The 10,742-nt window shown below is 40.4% G+C and overlaps 1 long non-coding RNA gene across 1 annotated transcript; it reads left to right on the top strand.

Annotated features, from left to right (window-relative positions):
- The first annotated feature begins 9,716 nt into the window (after positions 1-9,716).
- Positions 9,717-10,420, top strand: LOC119652997. Its single transcript, XR_005249627.1, has 3 exons — positions 9,717-9,898; positions 10,001-10,216; positions 10,298-10,420. It is a non-coding gene; the product is annotated as an uncharacterized LOC119652997 (long non-coding RNA).
- Positions 10,421-10,742: the final 322 nt, after the last annotated feature.

Below are 10,742 nucleotides of genomic sequence, written 5' to 3'. Positions count from 1 at the left end.
TGAGGAAAGTGCACTATACTATCAGCAAGTCGGTGACCTTCATCTTGCATCATGAACCATGCTAGCCATGTGCAAGCAAGTCATCGACCCGTATCATCAATTTTCGAAGTTAGAAATGCGAGTTTTCTTTTAATTTGTAATTTGTCTATGTAGCGTTTATAGCAAACAATAATTTTTATATGTAAGTATTATAAAAACAGATAAACTATCGCCAGTCATACACAAGCTTGGTACCTTTCATTATGACTACTGATCTGCAAGTCGAATTACTCAGCTCAAGGATCGAACTTTAAGCAATTAGACTAAGAATTTTTCGTGTTCATTCAAACTCCCATTTTTTAAGGTTTTGTGTAAACACAAAACCTTATTAAATTCGGTTTACTGTCTGTCTGTCTGTCTGTCCGTCACACGCATTTTTCTCGGAGACGGTTATAGCAATTGGCACCAAATTTTTTAGAAAGGTGGGAACTGTCAACGCTCACGAATATAGTGAGTTATATCCTTTTGCGTCCAATTTAAGGGGGGTCCCCATACATGTAAAAGGGGGATGTAAATTTTTTTTTTCATTAAATATAGTCATATGGGGTATCAAATGAAAGGTTTCGGTTAGTACTTTTCGAAGCCGGCCTTAGTTTTGACATTTGTTGAAAAGGTGGGGAGTGCGGGGGGTTGAAATTGATCATTTCTTCAAAGAACCCATTCTCAGAAACTACCCTGCCGAAAAATCTGAAAAAAATCAGGGGGCTGCCACTATCTAGTGCCTAGGCTCTGAAATACCCTTCATACCGATACCTGTTCAAATAAAGTTAATAATAGTACATTACTATAATTTTTAGTAATTGGCAGGAAAACCCCCCTTAAGTTCACCCTAGAATCACAAAATTTTGCAGCATTATAGGCTACATCATAGAGCAAGATTCTGTCAAATTTGGTGAAAATGACACCATTACTAACAAAGTTATACTAGGTCAAAGCTGTCGCTCCTCTGCAAATTCAATACTATGAATGTCAATATCACTTAAAAGTGTAAATTTTCACATAATATATGCATATTTTACGTGATAAATGCTAATGGGACAAATGCACACTCAAATCTCTTTATAAAAGAAACACACAAAACCTTTCTTACCTGAAGCGTCTAGCTTCCGGTTTACCGACTTGTTTGTAATTTGGGCAGGATTGGTGGCGTTCGGGAAAAGAAAGTCTCATGACATATTTAGAACTCTCGCTGCAAATTAGACAAAATTCTGATGACGCGAATTTGGGAGTTGTCACGTCGTAACAAACGACAGTGAAAATGCGTTGTCACCACCGCCACCCAAAAGCACAACCTGCAGGAGTTCCCCAAAGTCATTCCAAATTGCAAGAAGAATTTGAAGACTTCGAAGAAAACCTGAAACTGCTTTACTAGAAATGGGAGACCGGTGAGGACAACCACCTCATATGTAGCTTTTTAACTTATCTGACGGAATACGATACGAAAAACTGGTGGATTTAAGGAGGCGATCAGCTTGTATAAAGAGTTCAGTTGATGGAAATCCACAATCGTCATAACTAGATTGAGTTAAACTAGAACGGATTAATATGAAAAACGATGGCAAATACGATCTACATTTCAAATTCCCAAGATCTAGAAGTTAACGTAGCCATAAGTTTGATTGTGTAGAGTAAGCTCGATCAGAACTCGACAGCAAAATGGCAACAAAGTTGTCACATCGGTAATCAAGCGCGCAATCAGGAATATTGAGTGTAGGGACCAACAACCATGAAGGAAAAATGGTTAAATTGTGAAGTGATCCAAGTGCGAGACTGTTTCTTTTGCAATATATAAACCGTGCCAGAAGAAGCTGCGAATCCAAAACTGCTTAGAGATCACAACGGACATATAGAGCAGGTGGTGAAATTGGTTTACCATCCCGTCCAGGAAACCAGCACAACAACAAAGGTACGAGCCAATATATGGGCAAAGATCGCATGATCGAACCAATCCCTCAGGATTGAATTCTTGCGATGACTCTTGCACCCCGTCGTGCTGTCCGCTGATACAAGAATACAAATCTGAAAAAAGCATGGAAACTTCTAATGAATCAAAAACACCAAACGTAATCAGTATTACTGATTAAGAACAATCATAGTCAGGATAGCATGCACAACTTTTCACTCTACAAGGACAACGAAATGATGGATTCCCGAATGCAGTAACATACATGCAAAAAGATTTCTATGTCGATGACTTGATATCAGGTACATACCATTTTGGGGAACCATGCGAACAGTATATAGAGTTCATTCAACTACGTGACCTATATAAATGAATTCGAATATAAAGTGTTGGATCCCATAAAAGAACATCACTTATCATACATGACTTGAACACGGAAGACCGAAGAAAATAGAGGTAGTAAGTCAGGAAGGCAGTTTGTACGTCTCGGGTTGTATTTCCCATGATGTCGATATCATCAGCATAGGCCAGTAGTTGACTGGATTTAAAGAGGATTGTGTCGGTCAGCCTAGTCAGTCTTATTAACTTCGTCGAGGTACCGAATTCTCTCATGGCTGTGAATAGTTTTTCCCTGACTATGCTATCATAGGCGGATTTAAAGTCAATGCAAGGATGGTGCAACTGATCCCAATATCCCAGCAGCATTTCTATCGCTTGCCAGACAGAGAAAATCTGATCAGTTGCTGATTTGTCTGCAGTGAAGCATCTTTGGTATGGGTCAATGATGTTCCGGGCGTATGGGGCTATCAGACTTAGGAAGATAGCGGAGAATATCTTATAGATGGTACTCAGCAACGTGATACCTCTATAATTGCTGCACTGCGTTATATCTCACTTTTTATATAGGGGACAGATAATGACTCGTCACCAGTTGTTGGTGGGACCTCCGACTCGGTGATGTTTAGTTTATTGAGCAGTTCATCAAAATACTTCACCCATCGCTCCCATATGCCCATTCTGTCGGAAATCAGATTTCTTTCTTTGTCTCAGCAGCATGAGCATCGAGGTGTGTAAGGCTCTATCCTGCTGACTTGTTGGTAAAACTTGAGCGCCTGGTGTGGTGGCTCCCAGTACTTTTCGAATTCACAGACCTGTTGGTTCTCCAAGACTTCCTTTTTCCGTCTGTGAAGTCACTTCGCCGCTCGACGGAGTTCGTGATAAGTCTCCGCGGTGTCCGCGTCCTTTGCCAGCTTATATTCATCGTTGAATCAGCTGTTCCCCTGTTGCAGCTCCATTTCTGTACAGGGAGCGCACGTTTCGTGAGAAAATCCGCAAATCGTTATTCCGTTGTCGTTGCCGGGTTCAATCCTGTCCGAGGCTCCTTGTGTGGCTTCGAAACTTGGGTTTTCCGTGTAGGGTTGTCAGCCCTACCTAGTCCCCAACCTGGAGAACATCACTCGCCCAGACAAAAGGCGCTTCACTCCAGGCAAACCAGTAACACCTCAGATTTTTTCGCTGCGGCAAGCGATGGAGAAGCTGTTGGAATATGGCCATCATTTGAGCCATCTAGTCATCGAATTTAAAGCCACCTGTGACATCATAGACAGGGTAAAACTGTACACGGCCATGAGAGAATTCGGTATCCCCACGAAATTAAAAAGACTGACTAGGCTGATGCTGACCAATGTACGAGGCCAGATCAAAGCAGTAGGATCACTCTCGATGCCATTCAACATCAACAACGATCTAAGAGAAATGGATGCCATATCATCCGTCCTTTTTAACATGGCCCTGGAGACAATGATTCACGATGCCGTTAATGCCTCTTTAAATCCACCCAACTACTGGCGTACGCTTACGCTATTGGGATCATGAGAACAACAAGATGTGCGGTCTACCTTCATCCAGATTGAGCAGGCGGCGCGAGATCTTGGACTGTACATCAATGAAGGCAAGACAAAATATATGGTGGCAACGTCAGCACCGAAAACCAACGAATCAACCAGCATCAAACCGCACTGGTCAAACGGGAAGAGTAATGATAGGAGAATACAACTTTGGGACCGTTGATAATTTCTCCTATCTAGGGTCGAAAATCACAACCGATAACAGCTACGATAATGAAATCCGCGGTCGGTTGTTGGCTATCAATAGAGCCTATTTCAGCTTACAAAAACTGTTTCGCTCGAAACGTCTCACGATAGGGGTCTTACTGTACAAGAAAATGATCTTGCCAGTCGTCATGCATTCCTCGGAGATCTGGGTTCTTAGCAAAAAACTGCGAACTTTTGGCCGCGTTCGAGAGAAGAATCCTCTGAAGAATTTTTGGCCCTCTACATGAGGATGGACTATTCGGTAGTCTACATAACGACGAAATCTATGAACGGTACCACGACCGTCAGGTTGTGGATAAAATCCTGCTCAACAGGCTTCGGTGGGCGGGTCATTTAATCCGTATGTATGAGGATGATCCAGTCCGGAAAGTCTATATGTTCAATATCTGTGGTAGAAATAGAAGATGAAGCAGACTGTACCTGAGATGGAGCTATCTCGTAGGTGAAGACGCCAGCCAGCTTTTAGGGATATCGAAGCAGGACTAGATCGGATACCGATTGTAGCGCCGTTGATGATGATGACCTGGCAGGATTAAAGACGTTTTGCAATTTTTATTACGGTTCTGATGGCAACAATAGATCTCGCCTTTTAGAATCCCAGTTGCCTATCCGGGAGATCACCCTCAATTTCTGTAGTCGGCATAAGCCTATTGTAAACAAAAAGTTCAAAAAGTTTGAAGATGCTTTTAATAGGCGTTTAGGACTATAGGATGACGTATCGTCCCACGGTTTAGTTGATTTGAGAGCTTCTGTTGCTTCTACTTTTCTGAAAAGAGTAGCACGATGTAGATATTTGAACGAACTAATTTTAAACTCCTTGACGGCCATTACTAAAGCTTTATTCGAAATGCTATCTAAGCCTGGGAATTCATATTCGATCTTCTTCGCAGCTTCCAGGATTTCTTCTGTGATTATAAATGATATCCCGCAGCAAATCAAGGTTGGTGATGGGCAGTGAGCGTTGATTGATCGATGCCACGGCTGCCTCGTGCGCATCTTCTCATTGGTCAGCGTCTGTTTCTTTGAATAACCTCTTGATGTGTTCAGTTTTACATCTCGAATTGGCTACATGCAGATCTTATCTCGCTTTTCTATCTCGGTTGTGCAAGTCTTCAAACTTTCGTTGATTCCTGCAGCGTTGACTGAGTCTCTTTTAAGGCAGACTTTACGACATCCTTAGCTACTGATTTCAACACAGTGCAACGTGGAATGGAAGTGTCACATGCTTTCTGCATTATTTCAGTAACTTGCGTCACATTTGTCATCACGTTTCCTATGGATGTCATCTCCTGGAATAGCATTTCTTCGAACATTTGTTTATTGAGTTTCTTGGGTATCCAGCCCACTATTGCAGTTTTCGTGGTTTAATTTGCTCACGCTACACTTCACCTTGAAGATGATAGCCGGATGATCACTTTGTGTATATTCCCCCTTTACATGCCAGTGGACGTCCTTTGATAGGATGTCACTGTCAAACGTAAGGTCAATTATCGGGTCTATATCCGCGAAAGGCACTGACTTTCCCAGTATTTCGCGGGAATACTTTCAGTAAAAAAGTCTCGAAAAATATCCAGCCTCTTGCGTTTGTTTCGCTGCTTCCTCGTTCTTCGGCCTAGGTGTTATTATTATTCGCCAACTATAATCATTAAGTTATGGCGACTTACATTGACACCAAGCCTTTTGAACTTGAATTCGCCTAGCGTGAAGCTTGGCGCAGCATAGCAGCTGTATATGTTAAGACCGTGCAAATTCATCTTCTGGACTATTAATTATATTTTCGATGGCTCGATTTCCAGAGACCTATATTCCAAATTTGCCGCTTCTATCTGATACCCCAAACATCACTCCGGAGGGGTCTGTATTGCTCGCATAAGATGGCAACATTAGTTTTATTTTCCAGCGCAGTATGAGAAAACAGGTCCTGATATGCATGATAGTGATTCACGTTCAGCTGTAGGAAACCTATTTACGGGGAACTAAATTCGCCTTCTTGAATGCCGGACACCTGCTGCTGCTTGCGATGTGGTCGAAGCCACTGATCTATGTTTCGCTAATTAGCAGAAATCCTTAGCAATATGACTTTTCCCTCCGCATCTTCCGCACAACTTAGACTTATTATGATTACTGGAACAGTTTTTCCTGATGTGCCTAATTTCCAGACATTTCGAACACCTTTAAATGTGATCATTTTGTCCAAGAAATGAAAGGTTTGCGTTAAAGCTTATTAAAAGCTGGACCGGCTTCCGAAAAAGCAACAGTGCAGACTTTTCAACGACAATGAGATGAATCTGGTGAATGGTTGGGGATTTGGGACTTAGATTGCGCTCCCCAATGAATTTATTGAGGCAAGAAGGTGCAACCTTCTGCGAAGGTGATGACTATCGATTATGGGTTTCCAATTCATTCCTCATCACTTGATTTTAGTGGCACCTCGTGCAAGTTTGTATTGTTTTACACAAAACCTTATTAAAATCGGTTTACTCTCTGTCTGTCTGTCCGTCACACGCATTTTCCTCGGAGACGGTTTTACAGTTTGACACCAAATTTGGTGGAAATATGGAAACTGTGAACCCTTACACATACAGTGAGTTTCATCCTTTTACGTTGAATTGAAGGGGGTCCCCATATATGCAAAAGGGGTGCGCACATTTTTTTTTAACCAAACATAGCCATGTGGGGTATCGAATGAAAGGCCTCGGTGAGTACTTTCCAACGTCCGTCTTAGTTTTGACATTTGTTGGAAAGGTGGGAAGTGGGAGGGTTGAAAGTGATCGTTTCTTTAACGGACCCATTCTCAGAAACTACCCAACCGAAAAAATTGAAAAAAAATCAAGAGGCTGCTATTATATGGTACCTAGGCTCCGAAATATCTTTCATACCGATATCCTTCAACCGAAGTTGATAATATTATATTATTATAATTTTTTGTAATTGGCTGTAAATGCCCCCTTAAGTCCATCCTATTACCAAAAAGTGCGGTAACCTAGGCGATAATATAGAGCATGATTCTATAAAGTTTGGTGGAAATGGCACTATTACTCACAAAGTTATAATAGGTCAAAATTGTCGTTTCCTTGGAAATTCAAGACTATAAAAGTCAACATCATCTGAAAGTGGATACTCTCACATAATATATGCATATATTACGTGCTACGTACTAATGGGGCAATCCACACTCAAATGTCTTTATATAAGAAATACACAAAACATTTCACGCCTAAAGCGGCCAGCTTCCGGTTTTCCGACATCTTTAAATGTTCAGCAGCGTCCCATAAAGATGGACTTGTCGGCAATAACGTTTTGAAGGAATTTTCGGATGGATGGATTTTTGAATGGATTGGTGCGTTTGCTTAAACATTACTCAGTTGGAAAAGTTGCTTTTTGGACGTGTACCTCATCGGATACCATTTTTTCTGTTTTATCTCTTTTCACAATTAATTCGAAGATTCCAAGCTTTCGAGATGTAGGTAAAATATCTTATGCGGGTATAGATTTTGTTGAGAGTACTCTGCTTCCCTGCTAGCTGGATCGATGTGCAACTCTGATTGAAGGGTGGATTCCACATAATCTTATTACAAATTTATCTCTGATATTGCGAAATTTAGGCATACCCGTCTGGATTATTACTTTTTCACTAGAGTAGGAAGCATGAAAGTGTGATCTGAAGAGGTGGAGAGGGAGTCAATGTCAATAATCTTCTGGATGATATCCGATACTTCTCCTTGCTAGTATAGCTACACCTTCCCTCGTTGTATCTGTCGGGTGAAGGATGTAATACCATATAATTTGGGCGTGTCTGCTATAAGTTCGTGGTCATTGTTGTTACTGGTGTTGGCTCCGCTGGCTTAGTTTCGACCAACTGTTTGTCTGTGTGATCACACTACACTTTCCCTGGTTAAACTGATTATTTCTCTACTTGCGAAGACTCTTCAGAATACAATAGCTTCTATAGCTCGCTGGATGATCGTTTTCAAAAACTATGGATTTGGCTTTTTGATTTTTAGGTTTCGTACAGGTATTTGTGTTTTTCAGTACAAATAACACAACCGCTGCGCTTGTTCTTGAAGGCTTGAAATCTCTCGCATTGAGGACTTTTAAGATCTCCCACTATTTCGGATTACCCACATGAGGGGGAGAGGTTTTTCGCAATAAACTTAATTGGCCTAGTCGCTTTATTCTCAAATGTGTGTCACTGAATCACATGAATTTGAGATGAAATACAAAAAAAGGGACGAAAATTGAATTACCTTTCTTGAACTCTATTGAAGGTCGCAATTTGTTTCGCGCATCTATTAAGGAAAACACATTAGCAATCATCAATTCAATCAAAATTGGACATTATATTAGTCATATTCCGAACAGTTTTTGAGAAGATTTAAGTGAAACTCGGAAATTATTCCGCCGAAGATCGTAACTGGAGTTTTCCAATTTGCGGAACGGGTAGTGACTCTATGTAAGCTTTAGCTGAAACCAAAAAGGTTCTATCATAATTTTGCATTCCGAACTTATGTTCTAAGAATATAAACCTCAATATATCTGGAAATAATCAAAATTGAAAATGTTGCAGCTGTTGGAAAAAGAATTTAAATTTTCACTATATTTTTTTTTAAAAATTTAGGAACGAACGGCACTCTTAAAAATATGGTATCATCACAAATGTTGAAATTTTGAAAAGAAACATATCTCCAAATTTTAACATGATCGGTTCATTACTTGTTGAAAGTGAAAGTAGTCATTTTGACAAAAATTCGTCTGAAAAAAAAAATCCCCTTTCGGATAACAAGGCATTTCTCATCCGTAATTACAAACAAAAGAGATGATTCCGTAGCTTACATAATGACGAAATCTATGAGCGATAGCATGACCGTCACGTTGCGGATAAAATCCGGTTCAATAGGTTACGGTGGGCGGATCACTTAATCCGTATGGATGAGGATCATCCAGTCCCGAAAGTCTATAAGGGTAATATCTATGGTAGAAAAAGAAGACGAGGCAGACCCTGCCTAAGATGGAGCGATGGCGTAGGTCAGGACGCCAGACAGCTTTTAGGGATATCGAATTGGTGGACTTCGGCGCAAAACCGGGATGTCTGGAGTTCCTTATTAAAGCAAGCCTAGATCGGATACCGGTTGTTGCGCCGTTGATGATGATGATGAATTACAACATTGCTCGGTTCTAGGCTCTTAAAATCTAAAGGAAAGCAAATTTTACTCTGATATGTTTGCAACGTATTCTATGATAAGCTAAGTTAACGATTTCCCCAATAACAAAAAAACAATTCTGAAAATCTTTTAATATGATTTCTCCCCTTAAAGCATTATGTTTCTATCGCACTTCTCTGTGTGGGAATCCAGGAAACTATGGAAGCAATTACAAACAACCAATAGGAAATTGAGAAAGTGATATTGCGATATTATTCGGATCGCCGCTTTCTACGATTGATTTTGGCAGTCAGTTGGAAAATTGCGTTGGGTTGTGCGCTAAAATTTTCACTCAAATGACAACCAATAGCAATAATACACAGAACGCAATTGCCATTTTGATTGTAAAGCCCCGCCTTCCAGATGCTTTTTTGTTTGCCCTGTAAAAGTTCAAGGCTTGCCCAGACAGTTTCACCTCCTGTGTACTTTTCTTGCATTCAATTTTTTTATCTGTCAGTTAATTTGTCAATAGCTAATAAGGGTTATATCAGGCGCGTTTATAATCTGCATGTTGTTATTGGAAATATATTTCTACAGAAATTTTGTTATTGCAGTGCTCACCACCTCGAAGTAGGGACCTTATTACCCTGTTCCTGTTTCGTTTCCTATCCCTTCCATATCTATTTGTTAAACTACCGTCGGTAAATTATCAGCCGGTTCTGAATTTGAAAGCACTGCGATGATTTTATTTTCGATTGTCCTAATTTTTTGTTTCAGCAAGTTCACAATATATGTTATTTTAGGTTTTTCCCGCTTTGGTTTATTCCTGTCATTCAATGTGGTAACTGTAAGCAAGAGAAAGCAGCGAAGACTACTGCCTACACGAGATCATACATGCTGATGGGAGATGCATGTTTCGTTGAAAGGATGTCCCTTAAAAATGGAGATCGCCATGGTTTGGTTTTTTAACAAAAGGAAACAGACGACCTAGATATCCTCCCAGCGCCAATGCAATAAAGGTAGTGGTAATAAAAATATTGTGGATTATTTATATTGGATGTGATAAATGCCTTCAATTTGGTGAACGAATTGTTCTACAGAATGAATATCTACGCTACTTCAGTAATATAGTATCCAACTCCTTCACCTATGTAGGATCTCTCAGGGATTGCTTCTATTTCCACCCTTGTGGAATATCAAGTATGATGGAATTTTACGCCTGGTTCTATCAGAAGAGGTACGATAAGTTCGTTTTACCTTTGATATTGTTGTGTCTGTTAAAGTAAAGTACGTCCACATGCAGTCTGGAAGATCCAAGCCTGCCTCGTAATGGTCGAACTAATACTCTCAGATCAGCCTGGAATTGATCAAAGTACAAGTTGGAAAGCAGACTATAACAAGCAGTCAAGGAGACACTCAAATGTTCATGAATAATAAACCTGGAACAAGTCATTAGCTCGATCTTGCTTTTTGCCTCTTCTTTATGAGTTACGCCCTCAACGAATCTGGAATCCGAAGAATAAATTTCGTGGGTTCAGAATGAAC

The sequence above is a fragment of the Hermetia illucens genome, chromosome 3 (assembly GCF_905115235.1).
Source record: "Hermetia illucens chromosome 3, iHerIll2.2.curated.20191125, whole genome shotgun sequence".
NCBI classification, from domain to species: domain Eukaryota; kingdom Metazoa; phylum Arthropoda; class Insecta; order Diptera; family Stratiomyidae; genus Hermetia; species Hermetia illucens.
This window is presented reverse-complemented; position numbering and strand designations above follow the sequence as displayed.